Source organism: Nuphar pumila, chromosome 1 (genome assembly GCF_984573655.1).
Source record: "Nuphar pumila chromosome 1, dmNupPumi1.hap1.1, whole genome shotgun sequence".
NCBI classification, from domain to species: Eukaryota; Viridiplantae; Streptophyta; class Magnoliopsida; order Nymphaeales; family Nymphaeaceae; genus Nuphar; species Nuphar pumila.
Window position 1 is genome coordinate 162,311,913 of NC_143249.1, and position 15,443 is coordinate 162,327,355.

The following is a 15,443-nucleotide window of genomic DNA, read 5'->3' on the forward strand; positions in this document are numbered from 1 at the left end:
TTTCGCTGGCTACGACGTGGCGAACAGACGAAGTCGGTTCGGGACTGTTTCGGAGGCCGTTTCTATGACGGCTAGTCGGTTCATGCGTTGCGGCCCCCACGGCTCCCGCGTGAGGCATAAGAGCATTTTTTCGCGCAACATGTAACGGGTGAGATCATACCAGCACTAAAGCACTGGATCCCATCAGAACTCCAAAGTTAAGCGTGCTTGGGCGAGAGTAGTACTGGGATGGGTGACCTCCTGGGAAGTCCTCGTGTTGCACTCTCTTTTTGCCTTCGGCGCTTTTTTGTCGTCGGCACCAACCTCCGACCTTCTTTTCACTTCCCGCAACACACCGTATATGATCCATCGAGGTCTTCTGCTTCCCTTTCACCCTCGCCTTGCGCACTGCAGCACCGGCACCCGACACGAGCCGCGGCGTGCGACAAAAGCAGCAGTTCCGGCTCGCCGGACCGTAACTTGGCACGCCGATGTCGGAATTCGGCAATTTTCGTGGCCACGGAAAGCTCGTTCCGCTGGCTACAATGTGGCGAACAGACAAAGTCGGTTCGGGACCGTTTCGGAGGCCGTTTAAGCTCGTTTCGGGCGTTTTTTGGGGCCGTTTCTATGACGGCTAGTCGGTTCGTGCGTTAGGGCCCCCACGTCTCCCGCGTGAGGCATAAGAGCATTTTTTCGCGCAACATGTAACAGGTGCGATCATATTAGCACTGAAGCACCGGATCCTATCAAAACTCTGAAGTTAAGCGTGCTTGGGCGAGAGTAGTACTGGGATGGGTGACCTCCTGGGAAGTCCTTGTGTTGCACTCTCTTTTTGCCTTTGGCGCTTTTTTGTCGTCGGCACCAACCTCTGACCTTCTTTTCACTTCCCGCAACACACCGTATCTGATCCATCGAGGTCTTCTGCTTCCCTTTCACCCTCGCCTTGCGCACCGGCACCCGACACGAGCCGCAGCGAGCGACAAACGCAGCAGTTCCAGCTCGTCGGACCGTAACTTGGCACGCCGATGTCGAAATTCGATGATTTTCGTGGCCACGGAAAGCTCGTTCCGCTGGCTACGACGTGGCGAACAGACAAAGTCGGTTCAGGACCGTTTCAGAGGCCGTTTAAGCTCGTTTCGGGCGTTTTCAGGGCCGTTTTTATGACGGCTAGTCGGTTTGTGCGTTGCGGCCCCCACGGCTCCCGCGTGAGGCATAAGAGCATTTTTTCGCGCAATATGTAACGGGTGCGATCATACCAGCACTAAAGCACCGGATCCCATCAGAACTCTGAAGTTAAGCGTGCTTGAGCGAGAGTAGTACTGGGATGGGTGACCTCCTGGGAAGTCCTTGTGTTGCACTCTCTTTTTGCCTTCGGCGCTTTTTTGTCGTCGGCACCAACCTCCGACCTTCTTTTCACTTCCCGCAACACACCGTATCTGATCCATCGAGGTCTTCTGCTTCCCTTTCACCCTCGCCTTGCGCGCCGCAGCGCCGGCACCCGACACGAGCCGCGGCGTGCGACAAACGCAGCAGTTCCGGCTCGCCGGACCGTAACTTGGCACGCCGATGTCGAAATTCGGCGATTTTCCTGCCCACGGAAAGCACGTTCCGCTGGCTACGACGTGACGAACAGACGAAGTCGGTTCGGGACCGTTTCGGATGCCGTTTAAGCTCATTTCGGGCGTTTTTCGGGGCCGTTTTTATGACGGCTAGTCGGTTCGTGCGTTGCGGCCCCCACGGCTCCCGCGTGAGGCATAAGAGCATTTTTTCGCGCAACATGTAACGGGTGCGATCACACTAGCACTAAAGCACCGGATCCCATCAGAACTCTGAAGTTAAGCGTGCTTGGGCGAGAGTAGTACTGGGATGGGTGACCTCCTGGGAAGTCCTCGTGTTGCACTCTCTTTTTGCCTTCGGCGCTTTTTTGTCGTCGGCACCAACCTCCGACCTTCTTTTCACTTCCCGCAACACACCGTATCTGATCCATCGAGGTCTTCTGCTTCCCTTTCACCCTCGCCTTGCGCGCCGCAGCGCCGACACCCGACACGAGCCGCGGCGTGCGACAAAAGCAGCAGTTCCGGCTCGCCGAACCGTAACTTGGCACGCCGATGTCGGAATTCGGCGATTTTTGTGGCCACGGAAAGCTCGTTCCGCTGGCTACGACGTGGCGAACAGACGAAGTCGGTTCGGGACCGTTTCGGATGCCGTGCAAGCTAGTTTCAGTCATTTTTCGGGGCCGTTTCTATGACGGCTAGTCGGTTCGTGCGTTGCGGCCCCCACGGCTCCCGCGTGAGGCATAAGAGCATTTTTTCGCGCAACATGTAACGTGTGCGATCATACCAGCACTAAAGCACCGGATCCCATCAGAACTCCGAAGTTAAGCGTGCTTGGGCGAGAGTAGTACTGGAATGGGTGACCTCCTGGGAAGTCCTCGTGTTGCACTCTCTATTTACCTTCGGCGCTTTTTTGTCGTCGGCACCAACCTCCGACCTTCTTTTCACTTACCGCAACACACCGTATCTGATCCATCAAGGTCTTCTGCTTCCCTTTCACCCTCGCCTTGCGCGCCGCAGCGCCCGCACCCGACACGAGCCGCGGCGTGCGACAAAAGCAGCAGTTCCGGCTCTCCGGACTGTAACTTGGCACACCGATGTCGGAATTCGGCGATTTTCGTGGCCACGGAAAGCTCGTTCCGCTGGCTACGACGTGGCGAACAGACGAAGTCGGTTCGGGACCGTTTCGGATGCCGTTTAAGCTAGTTTCAGTCGTTTTTCGGGGCCGTTTCTATGACGGCTAGTCGGTTCGTGCGTTGCGGCCCCCACGGCTCCCGCGTGAGGCATAAGAGCATTTTTTCGCGCAACATGTAACGTGTGCGATCATAGCAGCACTAAAGCACCGGATCCCATCAGAACTCCGAAGTTAAGCGTGCTTGGGCGAGAGTAGTACTGGAATGGGTGACCTCCTGGGAAGTCCTCGTGTTGCACTCTCTATTTACCTTCGGCGCTTTTTTGTCGTCGGCACCAACCTCCGACCTTCTTTTCACTTACCGCAACACACCGTATCTGATCCATCAAGGTCTTCTGCTTCCCTTTCACCCTCGCCTTGCGCGCCGCAGCGCCCGCACCCGACACGAGCCGCGGCGTGCGACAAAAGCAGCAGTTCCGGCTCTCCGGACTGTAACTTGGCACACCGATGTCGGAATTCGGCGATTTTCGTGGCCACGGAAAGCTCGTTCCGCTGGCTACGACGTGGCGAACAGACGAAGTCGGTTCGGGACCGTTTCGGATGCCGTTTAAGCTCATTTCGGGCGTTTTTCGGGGCCGTTTTTATGACGGCTAGTCGGTTCGTGCGTTGCGGCCCCCACGGCTCCCGCGTGAGGCATAAGAGCATTTTTTCGCGCAACATGTAACGGGTGCGATCACACTAGCACTAAAGCACCGGATCCCATCAGAACTCTGAAGTTAAGCGTGCTTGGGCGAGAGTAGTACTGGGATGGGTGACCTCCTGGGAAGTCCTCGTGTTGCACTCTCTTTTTGCCTTCGGCGCTTTTTTGTCGTCGGCACCAACCTCCGACCTTCTTTTCACTTCCCGCAACACACCGTATCTGATCCATCGAGGTCTTCTGCTTCCCTTTCACCCTCGCCTTGCACGCCGCAGCGCCGACACCCGACACGAGCCGCGGCGTGCGACAAACGCAGCAGTTCCGGCTCGCCGGACCGTAACTTGGCAAGCCGATGTCGAAATTCGGCGATTTTCCTGGCCACGGAAAGCTCGTTCCGCTGGCTACGACGTGACGAACAGACGAAGTCGGTTCGGGACCGTTTCAGATGCCGTTTAAGCTCATTTCGGGCGTTTCTATGACGGCTAGTCGGTTTGTGCGTTGCGGCCCCCACGGCGCCCGCGTGAGGCATAAGAGCATTTTTTCGCGCAACATGTAACGGGTGCGATCATACCAGCACTAAAGCACCGGATCCCATCAGAACTCTGAAGTTAAGCGTGCTTGAGCGAGAGTAGTACTGGGATGGGTGACCTCCTGGGAAGTCCTTGTGTTGCACTCTCTTTTTGCCTTCGGCGCTTTTTTGTCGTCGGCACCAACCTCCGACCTTCTTTTCACTTCCCGCAACACACCGTATCTGATCCATCGAGGTCTTCTGCTTCCCTTTCACCCTCGCCTTGCGCGCCGCAGCGCCGGCACCCGACACGAGCCGCGGCGTGCGACAAACGCAGCAGTTCCGGCTCGCCGGACCGTAACTTGGCACGCCGATGTCGAAATTCGGCGATTTTCCTGCCCACGGAAAGCACGTTCCGCTGGCTACGACGTGACGAACAGACGAAGTCGGTTCGGGACCGTTTCGGATGCCGTTTAAGCTCATTTCGGGCGTTTTTCGGGGCCGTTTTTATGACGGCTAGTCGGTTCGTGCGTTGCGGCCCCCACGGCTCCCGCGTGAGGCATAAGAGCATTTTTTCGCGCAACATGTAACGGGTGAGATCACACTAGCACTAAAGCACCGGATCCCATTAGAACTCTGAAGTTAAGCGTGCTTGGGCGAGAGTAGTACTGGGATGGGTGACCTCCTGGGAAGTCCTCGTGTTGCACTCTCTTTTTGCCTTCGGCGCTTTTTTGTCGTCGGCACCAACCTCCGACCTTCTTTTCACTTCCCGCAACACACCGTATCTGATCCATCGAGGTCTTCTGCTTCCCTTTCACCCTCGCCTTGCGCGCCGCAGCGCCGGCACCCGACACGAGCCGCGGCGTGCGACAAACGCAGCAGTTCCGGCTCGCCAGACCGTAACTTGGCACGCCGATGTCGAAATTCGGCGATTTTCCTGGCCACGGAAAGCTCGTTCCGCTGGCTACGACGTGACGAACAGACGAAGTCGGTTCGGGACTGTTTTAGATGCCGTTTAAGATCATTTCGGGCGTTTCTATGATGACTAGTCGGTTTGTGCGTTGCGGCCCCCACGGCTCCCGCGTGAGGCATAAGAGCATTTTTTCGCGCAACATGTAACGGGTGCGATCATACCAGCACTAAAGCACCGGATCCCATCAGAACTCTGAAGTTAAGCGTGCTTGAGCGAGAGTAGTACTGGGATGGGTGATCTCCTGGGAAGTCCTTGTGTTGCACTCTCTTTTTGCCTTCGGCGCTTTTTTGTCGTCGGCACCAACCTCCGACCTTCTTTTCACTTCCCGCAACACACCGTATCTGATCCATCGAGGTCTTCTGCTTCCCTTTCACCCTCGCCTTGCGCGCCGCAGCGCCGGCACCCGACAGGAGCCGCGGCGTGCGACAAACGCAGCAGTTCCGGCTCGCCAGACCGTAACTTGGCACGCCGATGTCGGAATTCGGCGATTTTCGTGGCCACTGAAAGCTCGTTTCGCTGGCTACGACGTGGCGAACAAACGAAGTCGGTTCGGGACTGTTTCGGAGGCCGTTTCTATGACGGCTAGTCGGTTCATGCGTTGCGGCCCCCACGGCTCCCGCGTGAGGCATAAGAGCATTTTTTCGCGCAACATGTAACGGGTGAGATCATACCAGCACTAAAGCACTGGATCCCATCAGAACTCCAAAGTTAAGCGTGCTTGGGCGAGAGTAGTACTGGGATGGGTGACCTCCTGGGAAGTCCTCGTGTTGCACTCTCTTTTTGCCTTCGGCGCTTTTTTGTCGTCGGCACCAACCTCCGACCTTCTTTTCACTTCCCGCAACACACCGTATCTGATCCATCGAGGTCTTCTGCTTCCCTTTCACCCTCGCCTTGCGCACTGCAGCACCGGCACCCGACACGAGCCGCGGCGTGCGACAAAAGCAGCAGTTCCGGCTCGCCGGACCGTAACTTGGCACGCCGATGTCGGAATTCGGCAATTTTCGTGGCCACGGAAAGCTCGTTCCGCTGGCTACAATGTGGCGAACCGACAAAGTCGGTTCGGGACCGTTTCGGAGGCCGTTTAAGCTCGTTTCGGGCGTTTTTTGGGGCCGTTTCTATGACGGCTAGTCGGTTCGTGCGTTAGGGCCCCCACGTCTCCCGCGTGAGGCATAAGAGCATTTTTTCGCGCAACATGTAACAGGTGCGATCATATTAGCACTGAAGCACCGGATCCTATCAAAACTCTGAAGTTAAGCGTGCTTGGGCGAGAGTAGTACTGGGATGGGTGACCTCCTGGGAAGTCCTTGTGTTGCACTCTCTTTTTGCCTTTGGCGCTTTTTTGTCGTCGGCACCAACCTCTGACCTTCTTTTCACTTCCCGCAACACACCGTATCTGATCCATCGAGGTCTTCTGCTTCCCTTTCACCCTCGCCTTGCGCACCGGCACCCGACACGAGCCGCAGCGTGCGACAAACGCAGCAGTTCCGGCTCGCCGGACCGTAACTTGGCACGCCGATGTCGAAATTCGATGATTTTCGTGGCCACGGAAAGCTCGTTCCGCTGGCTACGACGTGGCGAACAGACAAAGTCGGTTCAGGACCGTTTCAGAGGCCGTTTAAGCTCGTTTCGGGCGTTTTCAGGGCCGTTTTTATGACGGCTAGTCGGTTCGTGCGTTGCGGCCCCCACGGCTCCCGCGTGAGGCATAAGAGCATTTTTTCGCGCAATATGTAACGGGTGCGATCATACCAGCACTAAAGCACCGGATCCCATCAGAACTCTGAAGTTAAGCGTGCTTGAGCGAGAGTAGTACTGGGATGGGTGACCTCCTGGGAAGTCCTTGTGTTGCACTCTCTTTTTGCCTTCGGCGCTTTTTTGTCGTCGGCACCAACCTCCGACCTTCTTTTCACTTCCCGCAACACACCGTATCTGATCCATCGAGGTCTTCTGCTTCCCTTTCACCCTCGCCTTGCGCGCCGCAGCGCCGGCACCCGACACGAGCCGCGGCGTGCGACAAACGCAGCAGTTCCGGCTCGCCGGACCGTAACTTGGCACGCCGATGTCGAAATTCGGCGATTTTCCTGCCCACGGAAAGCACGTTCCGCTGGCTACGACGTGACGAACAGACGAAGTCGGTTCGGGACCGTTTCGGATGCCGTTTAAGCTCATTTCGGGCGTTTTTCGGGGCCGTTTTTATGACGGCTAGTCGGTTCGTGCGTTGCGGCCCCCACGGCTCCCGCGTGAGGCATAAGAGCATTTTTTCGCGCAACATGTAACGGGTGCGATCACACTAGCACTAAAGCACCGGATCCCATCAGAACTCTGAAGTTAAGCGTGCTTGGGCGTGAGTAGTACTGGGATGGGTGACCTCCTGGGAAGTCCTCGTGTTGCACTCTCTTTTTGCCTTCGGCGCTTTTTTGTCGTCGGCACCAACCTCCGACCTTCTTTTCACTTCCCGCAACACACCGTATCTGATCCATCGAGGTCTTCTGCTTCCCTTTCACCCTCGCCTTGCGCGCCGCAGCGCCGACACCCGACACGAGCCGCGGCGTGCGACAAAAGCAGCAGTTCCGGCTCGCCGAACCGTAACTTGGCACGCCGATGTCGGAATTCGGCGATTTTTGTGGCCACGGAAAACTCGTTCCGCTGGCTACGACGTGGCGAACAGACGAAGTCGGTTCGGGACCGTTTCGGATGCCGTGCAAGCTAGTTTCAGTCATTTTTCGGGGCCGTTTCTATGACGGCTAGTCGGTTCGTGCGTTGCGGCCCCCACGGCTCCCGCGTGAGGCATAAGAGCATTTTTTCGCGCAACATGTAACGTGTGCGATCATACCAGCACTAAAGCACCGGATCCCATCAGAACTCCGAAGTTAAGCGTGCTTGGGCGAGAGTAGTGCTGGAATGGGTGACCTCCTGGGAAGTCCTCGTGTTGCACTCTCTATTTACCTTCGGCGCTTTTTTGTCGTCGGCACCAACCTCCGACCTTCTTTTCACTTACCGCAACACACCGTATCTGATCCATCAAGGTCTTCTGCTTCCCTTTCACCCTCGCCTTGCACGCCGCAGCGCCCGCACCCGACACGAGCCGCGGCGTGCGACAAAAGCAGCAGTTCCGGCTCTCCGGACTGTAACTTGGCACACCGATGTCGGAATTCGGCGATTTTCGTGGCCACGGAAAGCTCGTTCCGCTGGCTACGACGTGGCGAACAGACGAAGTCGGTTCGGGACCGTTTCGGATGCCGTTTAAGCTAGTTTCAGTCGTTTTTCGGGGCCGTTTCTATGACGGCTAGTCGGTTCGTGCGTTGCGGCCCCCACGGCTCCCGCGTGAGGCATAAGAGCATTTTTTCGCGCAACATGTAACGTGTGCGATCATAGCAGCACTAAAGCACCGGATCCCATCAGAACTCCGAAGTTAAGCGTGCTTGGGCGAGAGTAGTACTAGAATGGGTGACCTCCTGGGAAGTCCTCGTGTTGCACTCTCTATTTACCTTCGGCGCTTTTTTGTCGTCGGCACCAACCTCCGACCTTCTTTTCACTTACCGCAACACACCGTATCTGATCCATCAAGGTCTTCTGCTTCCCTTTCACCCTCGCCTTGCGCGCCGCAGCGCCCGCACCCGACACGAGCCGCGGCGTGCGACAAAAGCAGCAGTTCCGGCTCTCCGGACTGTAACTTGGCACACCGATGTCGGAATTCGGCGATTTTCGTGGCCACGGAAAGCTCGTTCCGCTGGCTACGACGTGGCGAACAGACGAAGTCGGTTCGGGACCGTTTCGGATGCCGTTTAAGCTCATTTCGGGCGTTTTTCGGGGCCGTTTTTATGACGGCTAGTCGGTTCGTGCGTTGCGGCCCCCACGGCTCCCGCGTGAGGCATAAGAGCATTTTTTCGCGCAACATGTAACGGGTGCGATCACACTAGCACTAAAGCACCGGATCCCATCAGAACTCTGAAGTTAAGCGTGCTTGGGCGAGAGTAGTACTGGGATGGGTGACCTCCTGGGAAGTCCTCGTGTTGCACTCTCTTTTTGCCTTCGGCGCTTTTTTGTCGTCGGCACCAACCTCCGACCTTCTTTTCACTTCCCGCAACACACCGTATCTGATCCATCGAGGTCTTCTGCTTCCCTTTCACCCTCGCCTTGCACGCCGCAGCGCCGGCACCCGACACGAGCCGCGGCGTGCGACAAACGCAGCAGTTCCGGCTCGCCGGACCGTAACTTGGCACGCCGATGTCGAAATTCGGCGATTTTCCTGGCCACGGAAAGCTCGTTCCGCTGGCTACGACGTGACGAACAGACGAAGTCGGTTCGGGACCGTTTCAGATGCCGTTTAAGCTCATTTCGGGCGTTTCTATGACGGCTAGTCGGTTTGTGCGTTGCGGCCCCCACGGCGCCCGCGTGAGGCATAAGAGCATTTTTTCGCGCAACATGTAACGGGTGCGATCATACCAGCACTAAAGCACCGGATCCCATCAGAACTCTGAAGTTAAGCGTGCTTGAGCGAGAGTAGTACTGGGATGGGTGACCTCCTGGGAAGTCCTTGTGTTGCACTCTCTTTTTGCCTTCGGCGCTTTTTTGTCGTCGGCACCAACCTCCGACCTTCTTTTCACTTCCCGCAACACACCGTATCTGATCCATCGAGGTCTTCTGCTTCCCTTTCACCCTCGCCTTGCGCGCCGCAGCGCCGGCACCCGACACGAGCCGCGGCGTGCGACAAACGCAGCAGTTCCGGCTCGCCGGACCGTAACTTGGCACGCCGATGTCGAAATTCGGCGATTTTCCTGCCCACGGAAAGCACGTTCCGCTGGCTACGACGTGACGAACAGACGAAGTCGGTTCGGGACCGTTTCGGATGCCGTTTAAGCTCATTTCGGGCGTTTTTCGGGGCCGTTTTTATGACGGCTAGTCGGTTCGTGCGTTGCGGCCCCCACGGCTCCCGCGTGAGGCATAAGAGCATTTTTTCGCGCAACATGTAACGGGTGCGATCACACTAGCACTAAAGCACCGGATCCCATCAGAACTCTGAAGTTAAGCGTGCTTGGGCGAGAGTAGTACTGGGATGGGTGACCTCCTGGGAAGTCCTCGTGTTGCACTCTCTTTTTGCCTTCGGCGCTTTTTTGTCGTCGGCACCAACCTCCGACCTTCTTTTCACTTCCCGCAACACACCGTATCTGATCCATCGAGGTCTTCTGCTTCCCTTTCACCCTCGCCTTGCGCGCCGCAGCGCCGGCACCCGACACGAGCCGCGGCGTGCGACAAACGCAGCAGTTCCGGCTCGCCAGACCGTAACTTGGCACGCCGATGTCGAAATTCGGCGATTTTCCTGGCCACGGAAAGCTCGTTCCGCTGGCTACGACGTGACGAACAGACGAAGTCGGTTCGGGACTGTTTTAGATGCCGTTTAAGATCATTTCGGGCGTTTCTATGATGACTAGTCGGTTTGTGCGTTGCGGCCCCCACGGCTCCCGCGTGAGGCATAAGAGCATTTTTTCGCGCAACATGTAACGGGTGCGATCATACCAGCACTAAAGCACCGGATCCCATCAGAACTCTGAAGTTAAGCGTGCTTGAGCGAGAGTAGTACTGGGATGGGTGATCTCCTGGGAAGTCCTTGTGTTGCACTCTCTTTTTGCCTTCGGCGCTTTTTTGTCGTCGGCACCAACCTCCGACCTTCTTTTCACTTCCCGCAACACACCGTATCTGATCCATCGAGGTCTTCTGCTTCCCTTTCACCCTCGCCTTGCGCGCCGCAGCGCCGGCACCCGACAGGAGCCGCGGCGTGCGACAAACGCAGCAGTTCCGGCTCGCCAGACCGTAACTTGGCACGCCGATGTCGGAATTCGGCGATTTTCGTGGCCACTGAAAGCTCGTTTCGCTGGCTACGACGTGGCGAACAAACGAAGTCGGTTCGGGACTGTTTCGGAGGCCGTTTCTATGACGGCTAGTCGGTTCATGCGTTGCGGCCCCCACGGCTCCCGCGTGAGGCATAAGAGCATTTTTTCGCGCAACATGTAACGGGTGAGATCATACCAGCACTAAAGCACTGGATCCCATCAGAACTCCAAAGTTAAGCGTGCTTGGGCGAGAGTAGTACTGGGATGGGTGACCTCCTGGGAAGTCCTCGTGTTGCATTCTCTTTTTGCCTTCGGCGCTTTTTTGTCGTCGGCACCAACCTCCGACCTTCTTTTCACTTCCCGCAACACACCGTATCTGATCCATCGAGGTCTTCTGCTTCCCTTTCACCCTCGCCTTGCGCACTGCAGCACCGGCACCCGACACGAGCCGCGGCGTGCGACAAAAGCAGCAGTTCCGGCTCGCCGGACCGTAACTTGGCACGCCGATGTCGGAATTCGGCAATTTTCGTGGCCACGGAAAGCTCGTTCCGCTGGCTACAATGTGGCGAACCGACAAAGTCGGTTCGGGACCGTTTCGGAGGCCGTTTAAGCTCGTTTCGGGCGTTTTTTGGGGCCGTTTCTATGACGGCTAGTCGGTTCGTGCGTTAGGGCCCCCACGTCTCCCGCGTGAGGCATAAGAGCATTTTTTCGCGCAACATGTAACAGGTGCGATCATATTAGCACTGAAGCACCGGATCCTATCAAAACTCTGAAGTTAAGCGTGCTTGGGCGAGAGTAGTACTGGGATGGGTGACCTCCTGGGAAGTCCTTGTGTTGCACTCTCTTTTTGCCTTTGGCGCTTTTTTGTCGTCGGCACCAACCTCTGACCTTCTTTTCACTTCCCGCAACACACCGTATCTGATCCATCGAGGTCTTCTGCTTCCCTTTCACCCTCGCCTTGCGCACCGGCACCCGACACGAGCCGCAGCGTGCGACAAACGCAGCAGTTCCGGCTCGCCGGACCGTAACTTGGCACGCCGATGTCGGAATTCGGCGATTTTCGTGGCCACGGAAAGCTCGTTCCGCTGGCTACGACGTGGCGAACAGACGAAGTCGGTTCGGGACCGTTTCGGATGCCGTTTAAGCTCGTTTCGGGCGTTTTTCGGGGCCGTTTCTATGACGGCTAGTCGGTTCGTGCGTTGCGGCCCCCACGGCTCCCGCGTGAGGCATAAGAGCATTTTTTCGCGCAACATGTAACGGGTGCGATCACACTAGCACTAAAGCACCGGATCCCATCAGAACTCTGAAGTTAAGCGTGCTTGGGCGAGAGTAGTACTGGGATGGGTGACCTCCTGGGAAGTCCTCGTGTTGCACTCTCTTTTTGCCTTCGGCGCTTTTTTGTCGTCGGCACCAACCTCCGACCTTCTTTTCACTTCCCGCAACACACCGTATCTGATCCATCGAGGTCTTCTGCTTCCCTTTCACCCTCGCCTTGCACGCCGCAGCGCCGGCACCCGACACGAGCCGCGGCGTGCGACAAACGCAGCAGTTCCGGCTCGCCAGACCGTAACTTGGCACGCCGATGTCGAAATTCGGCGATTTTCCTGGCCACGGAAAGCTCGTTCCGCTGGCTACGACGTGACGAACAGACGAAGTCGGTTCGGGACCGTTTCAGATGCCGTTTAAGCTCATTGCGGCCCCCACGGCTCCCGCGTGAGGCATAAGAGCATTTTTTCGCGCAACATGTAACGGGTGTGATCATACCAGTTCTAAAGAACCGGATCCCATCAGAACTCCGAAGTTAAGCGTGCTTGGGCGAGAGTAGTACTGGGATGGGTGACCTCCTGGGAAGTCCTCGTGTTGCACTCTCTTTTTGCCTTCGACGCTTTTTTGTCGTCGGCACCAACCTCCGACCTTCTTTTCACTTACCGCAACACACCGTATCTGATCCATCGAGGTCTTCTGCTTCCCTTTCACCCTCGCCTTGCGCGCCGCAGCGCCGACACCCGACACGAGCCGCGGCGTGCGACAAAAGCAGCAGTTCCGGCTCTCCGGACTGTAACTTGGCACACCGATGTCGGAATTCGGCGATTTTCGTGGCCACGGAAAGCTCGTTCCGCTGGCTACGACGTGGCGAACAGACGAAGTCGGTTCGGGACCGTTTCGGATGCCGTTTAAGCTAGTTTCAGTCGTTTTTCGGGGCCGTTTCTATGACGGCTAGTCGGTTCGTGCGTTGCGGCCCCCACGGCTCCCGCGTGAGGCATAAGAGCATTTTTTCGCGCAACATGTAACGTGTGCGATCATAGCAGCACTAAAGCACCGGATCCCATCAGAACTCCGAAGTTAAGCGTGCTTGGGCGAGAGTAGTACTGGAATGGGTGACCTCCTGGGAAGTCCTCGTGTTGCACTCTCTATTTACCTTCGGCGCTTTTTTGTCGTCGGCACCAACCTCCGACCTTCTTTTCACTTACCGCAACACACCGTATCTGATCCATCAAGGTCTTCTGCTTCCCTTTCACCCTCGCCTTGCGCGCCGCAGCGCCCGCACCCGACACGAGCCGCGGCGTGCGACAAAAGCAGCAGTTCCGGCTCTCCGGACTGTAACTTGGCACACCGATGTCGGAATTCGGCGATTTTCGTGGCCACGGAAAGCTCGTTCCGCTGGCTACGACGTGGCGAACAGACGAAGTCGGTTCGGGACCGTTTCGGATGCCGTTTAAGCTCGTTTCGGGCGTTTTTCGGGGCCGTTTCTATGACGGCTAGTCGGTTCGTGCGTTGCGGCCCCCACGGCTCCCGCGTGAGGCATAAGAGCATTTTTTCGCGCAACATGTAACGGGTGCGATCACACTAGCACTAAAGCACCGGATCCCATCAGAACTCTGAAGTTAAGCGTGCTTGGGCGAGAGTAGTACTGGGATGGGTGACCTCCTGGGAAGTCCTCGTGTTGCACTCTCTTTTTGCCTTCGGCGCTTTTTTGTCGTCGGCACCAACCTCCGACCTTCTTTTCACTTCCCGCAACACACCGTATCTGATCCATCGAGGTCTTCTGCTTCCCTTTCACCCTCGCCTTGCGCGCCGCAGCGCCGGCACCCGACACGAGCCGCGGCGTGCGACAAAAGCAGCAGTTCCGGCTCTCCGGACCGTAACTTGGCACGCCGATGTCGGAATTCGGCGATTTTCGTGGCCACGGAAAGCTCGTTCCGCTGGCTACGACGTGGCGAACAGACAAAGTCGGTTCGGGACCGTTTCGGATGCCGTTTAAGCTCGTTTCGGTCGTTTTTCGGGGTCGTTTCTATGACGGCTAGTCGGTTCGTGCGTTGCGGCCCCCACGGCTCCCGCGTGAGGCATAAGAGCATTTTTTCGCGCAACATGTAACGGGTGTGATCATACCAGTTCTAAAGAACCGGATCCCATCAGAACTCCGAAGTTAAGCGTGCTTGGGCGAGAGTAGTACTGGGATGGGTGACCTCCTGGGAAGTCCTCGTGTTGCACTCTCTTTTTGCCTTCGACGCTTTTTTGTCGTCGGCACCAACCTCCGACCTTCTTTTCACTTACCGCAACACACCGTATCTGATCCATCGAGGTCTTCTGCTTCCCTTTCACCCTCGCCTTGCGCGCCGCAGCGCCGACACCCGACACGAGCCGCGGCGTGCGACAAAAGCAGCAGTTCCGGCTCGCCGGACCGTAACTTGGCACGCCGATGTCGGAATTCGGCGATTTTTGTGGCCACGGAAAGCTCGTTCCGCTGGCTACGACGTGGCGAACAGACGATGTCGGTTCGGGACCGTTTCGGATGCCGTTTAAGCTAGTTTCAGTCGTTTTTCGGGGCCGTTTCTATGACGGCTAGTCGGTTCGTGCGTTGCGGCCCCCACGGCTCCCGCGTGAGGCATAAGAGCATTTTTTCGCGCAACATGTAACGTGTGCGATCATAGCAGCACTAAAGCACCGGATCCCATCAGAACTCCGAAGTTAAGCGTGCTTGGGCGAGAGTAGTACTGGAATGGGTGACCTCCTGGGAAGTCCTCGTGTTGCACTCTCTATTTACCTTCGGCGCTTTTTTGTCGTCGGCACCAACCTCCGACCTTCTTTTCACTTACCGCAACACACCGTATCTGATCCATCAAGGTCTTCTGCTTCCCTTTCACCCTCGCCTTGCGCGCCGCAGCGCCCGCACCCGACACGAGCCGCGGCGTGCGACAAAAGCAGCAGTTCCGGCTCTCCGGACTGTAACTTGGCACACCGATGTCGGAATTCGGCGATTTTCGTGGCCACGGAAAGCTCGTTCCGCTGGCTACGACGTGGCGAACAGACGAAGTCGGTTCGGGACCGTTTCGGATGCCGTTTAAGCTCATTTCGGGCGTTTTTCGGGGCCGTTTTTATGACGGCTAGTCGGTTCGTGCGTTGCGGCCCCCACGGCTCCCGCGTGAGGCATAAGAGCATTTTTTCGCGCAACATGTAACGGGTGCGATCACACTAGCACTAAAGCACCGGATCCCATCAGAACTCTGAAGTTAAGCGTGCTTGGGCGAGAGTAGTACTGGGATGGGTGACCTCCTGGGAAGTCCTCGTGTTGCACTCTCTTTTTGCCTTCGGCGCTTTTTTGTCGTCGGCACCAACCTCCGACCTTCTTTTCACTTCCCGCAACACACCGTATCTGATCCATCGAGGTCTTCTGCTTCCCTTTCACCCTCGCCTTGCACGCCGCAGCGCCGGCACCCGACACGAGCCGCGGCGTGCGACAAACGCAGCAGTTCCGGCTCGCCGGACCGTAAC

General features: G+C 57.1%; 25 non-coding genes and 4 pseudogenes across 25 annotated transcripts; all 29 read left to right on the forward strand.

Moving 5' to 3' along the window:
• Positions 1–146: 146 nt before the first annotated feature.
• On the forward strand, positions 147–265 carry LOC149851004 (5S ribosomal RNA). Its single transcript, XR_016434318.1, has one exon. It is a non-coding gene; the product is annotated as a 5S ribosomal RNA (ribosomal RNA).
• A 423-nt stretch (positions 266–688) lies between these two features.
• LOC149851005 (5S ribosomal RNA) lies at positions 689–807 on the forward strand (annotated as a pseudogene).
• Positions 808–1,221: 414 nt separating this feature from the next.
• LOC149851006 (5S ribosomal RNA) lies at positions 1,222–1,340 on the forward strand. Its single transcript, XR_016438172.1, has one exon. It is a non-coding gene; the product is annotated as a 5S ribosomal RNA (ribosomal RNA).
• Positions 1,341–1,763: 423 nt separating this feature from the next.
• LOC149851007 (5S ribosomal RNA) lies at positions 1,764–1,882 on the forward strand. Its single transcript, XR_016435301.1, has one exon. It is a non-coding gene; the product is annotated as a 5S ribosomal RNA (ribosomal RNA).
• Positions 1,883–2,305: 423 nt separating this feature from the next.
• On the forward strand, positions 2,306–2,424 carry LOC149851008 (5S ribosomal RNA). Its single transcript, XR_016426764.1, has one exon. It is a non-coding gene; the product is annotated as a 5S ribosomal RNA (ribosomal RNA).
• A 423-nt stretch (positions 2,425–2,847) lies between these two features.
• On the forward strand, positions 2,848–2,966 carry LOC149851009 (5S ribosomal RNA). The gene has a single exon (XR_016433880.1). It is a non-coding gene; the product is annotated as a 5S ribosomal RNA (ribosomal RNA).
• Positions 2,967–3,389: 423 nt separating this feature from the next.
• Positions 3,390–3,508, forward strand: LOC149851010 (5S ribosomal RNA). Its single transcript, XR_016435312.1, has one exon. It is a non-coding gene; the product is annotated as a 5S ribosomal RNA (ribosomal RNA).
• A 410-nt stretch (positions 3,509–3,918) lies between these two features.
• Positions 3,919–4,037, forward strand: LOC149851011 (5S ribosomal RNA). Its single transcript, XR_016438183.1, has one exon. It is a non-coding gene; the product is annotated as a 5S ribosomal RNA (ribosomal RNA).
• A 423-nt stretch (positions 4,038–4,460) lies between these two features.
• LOC149851012 (5S ribosomal RNA) lies at positions 4,461–4,579 on the forward strand (annotated as a pseudogene).
• A 410-nt stretch (positions 4,580–4,989) lies between these two features.
• On the forward strand, positions 4,990–5,108 carry LOC149851013 (5S ribosomal RNA). Its single transcript, XR_016426101.1, has one exon. It is a non-coding gene; the product is annotated as a 5S ribosomal RNA (ribosomal RNA).
• A 391-nt stretch (positions 5,109–5,499) lies between these two features.
• LOC149851014 (5S ribosomal RNA) lies at positions 5,500–5,618 on the forward strand. Its single transcript, XR_016434319.1, has one exon. It is a non-coding gene; the product is annotated as a 5S ribosomal RNA (ribosomal RNA).
• Positions 5,619–6,041: 423 nt separating this feature from the next.
• On the forward strand, positions 6,042–6,160 carry LOC149851015 (5S ribosomal RNA; annotated as a pseudogene).
• Positions 6,161–6,574: 414 nt separating this feature from the next.
• On the forward strand, positions 6,575–6,693 carry LOC149851016 (5S ribosomal RNA). Its single transcript, XR_016438194.1, has one exon. It is a non-coding gene; the product is annotated as a 5S ribosomal RNA (ribosomal RNA).
• A 423-nt stretch (positions 6,694–7,116) lies between these two features.
• LOC149851017 (5S ribosomal RNA) lies at positions 7,117–7,235 on the forward strand. Its single transcript, XR_016435742.1, has one exon. It is a non-coding gene; the product is annotated as a 5S ribosomal RNA (ribosomal RNA).
• Positions 7,236–7,658: 423 nt separating this feature from the next.
• Positions 7,659–7,777, forward strand: LOC149851018 (5S ribosomal RNA). The gene has a single exon (XR_016433730.1). It is a non-coding gene; the product is annotated as a 5S ribosomal RNA (ribosomal RNA).
• Positions 7,778–8,200: 423 nt separating this feature from the next.
• LOC149851019 (5S ribosomal RNA) lies at positions 8,201–8,319 on the forward strand. The gene has a single exon (XR_016433976.1). It is a non-coding gene; the product is annotated as a 5S ribosomal RNA (ribosomal RNA).
• Positions 8,320–8,742: 423 nt separating this feature from the next.
• LOC149851020 (5S ribosomal RNA) lies at positions 8,743–8,861 on the forward strand. Its single transcript, XR_016435334.1, has one exon. It is a non-coding gene; the product is annotated as a 5S ribosomal RNA (ribosomal RNA).
• Positions 8,862–9,271: 410 nt separating this feature from the next.
• On the forward strand, positions 9,272–9,390 carry LOC149851021 (5S ribosomal RNA). Its single transcript, XR_016438205.1, has one exon. It is a non-coding gene; the product is annotated as a 5S ribosomal RNA (ribosomal RNA).
• A 423-nt stretch (positions 9,391–9,813) lies between these two features.
• LOC149851022 (5S ribosomal RNA) lies at positions 9,814–9,932 on the forward strand. The gene has a single exon (XR_016435345.1). It is a non-coding gene; the product is annotated as a 5S ribosomal RNA (ribosomal RNA).
• Positions 9,933–10,342: 410 nt separating this feature from the next.
• On the forward strand, positions 10,343–10,461 carry LOC149851023 (5S ribosomal RNA). The gene has a single exon (XR_016426103.1). It is a non-coding gene; the product is annotated as a 5S ribosomal RNA (ribosomal RNA).
• A 391-nt stretch (positions 10,462–10,852) lies between these two features.
• LOC149851024 (5S ribosomal RNA) lies at positions 10,853–10,971 on the forward strand. The gene has a single exon (XR_016425785.1). It is a non-coding gene; the product is annotated as a 5S ribosomal RNA (ribosomal RNA).
• A 423-nt stretch (positions 10,972–11,394) lies between these two features.
• Positions 11,395–11,513, forward strand: LOC149851025 (5S ribosomal RNA; annotated as a pseudogene).
• A 415-nt stretch (positions 11,514–11,928) lies between these two features.
• LOC149851026 (5S ribosomal RNA) lies at positions 11,929–12,047 on the forward strand. The gene has a single exon (XR_016435356.1). It is a non-coding gene; the product is annotated as a 5S ribosomal RNA (ribosomal RNA).
• A 373-nt stretch (positions 12,048–12,420) lies between these two features.
• Positions 12,421–12,539, forward strand: LOC149851027 (5S ribosomal RNA). The gene has a single exon (XR_016425808.1). It is a non-coding gene; the product is annotated as a 5S ribosomal RNA (ribosomal RNA).
• Positions 12,540–12,962: 423 nt separating this feature from the next.
• Positions 12,963–13,081, forward strand: LOC149851028 (5S ribosomal RNA). Its single transcript, XR_016433881.1, has one exon. It is a non-coding gene; the product is annotated as a 5S ribosomal RNA (ribosomal RNA).
• Positions 13,082–13,504: 423 nt separating this feature from the next.
• LOC149851029 (5S ribosomal RNA) lies at positions 13,505–13,623 on the forward strand. The gene has a single exon (XR_016435367.1). It is a non-coding gene; the product is annotated as a 5S ribosomal RNA (ribosomal RNA).
• Positions 13,624–14,046: 423 nt separating this feature from the next.
• On the forward strand, positions 14,047–14,165 carry LOC149851030 (5S ribosomal RNA). The gene has a single exon (XR_016425809.1). It is a non-coding gene; the product is annotated as a 5S ribosomal RNA (ribosomal RNA).
• A 423-nt stretch (positions 14,166–14,588) lies between these two features.
• LOC149851031 (5S ribosomal RNA) lies at positions 14,589–14,707 on the forward strand. The gene has a single exon (XR_016433883.1). It is a non-coding gene; the product is annotated as a 5S ribosomal RNA (ribosomal RNA).
• A 423-nt stretch (positions 14,708–15,130) lies between these two features.
• Positions 15,131–15,249, forward strand: LOC149851032 (5S ribosomal RNA). The gene has a single exon (XR_016435378.1). It is a non-coding gene; the product is annotated as a 5S ribosomal RNA (ribosomal RNA).
• Positions 15,250–15,443: the final 194 nt, after the last annotated feature.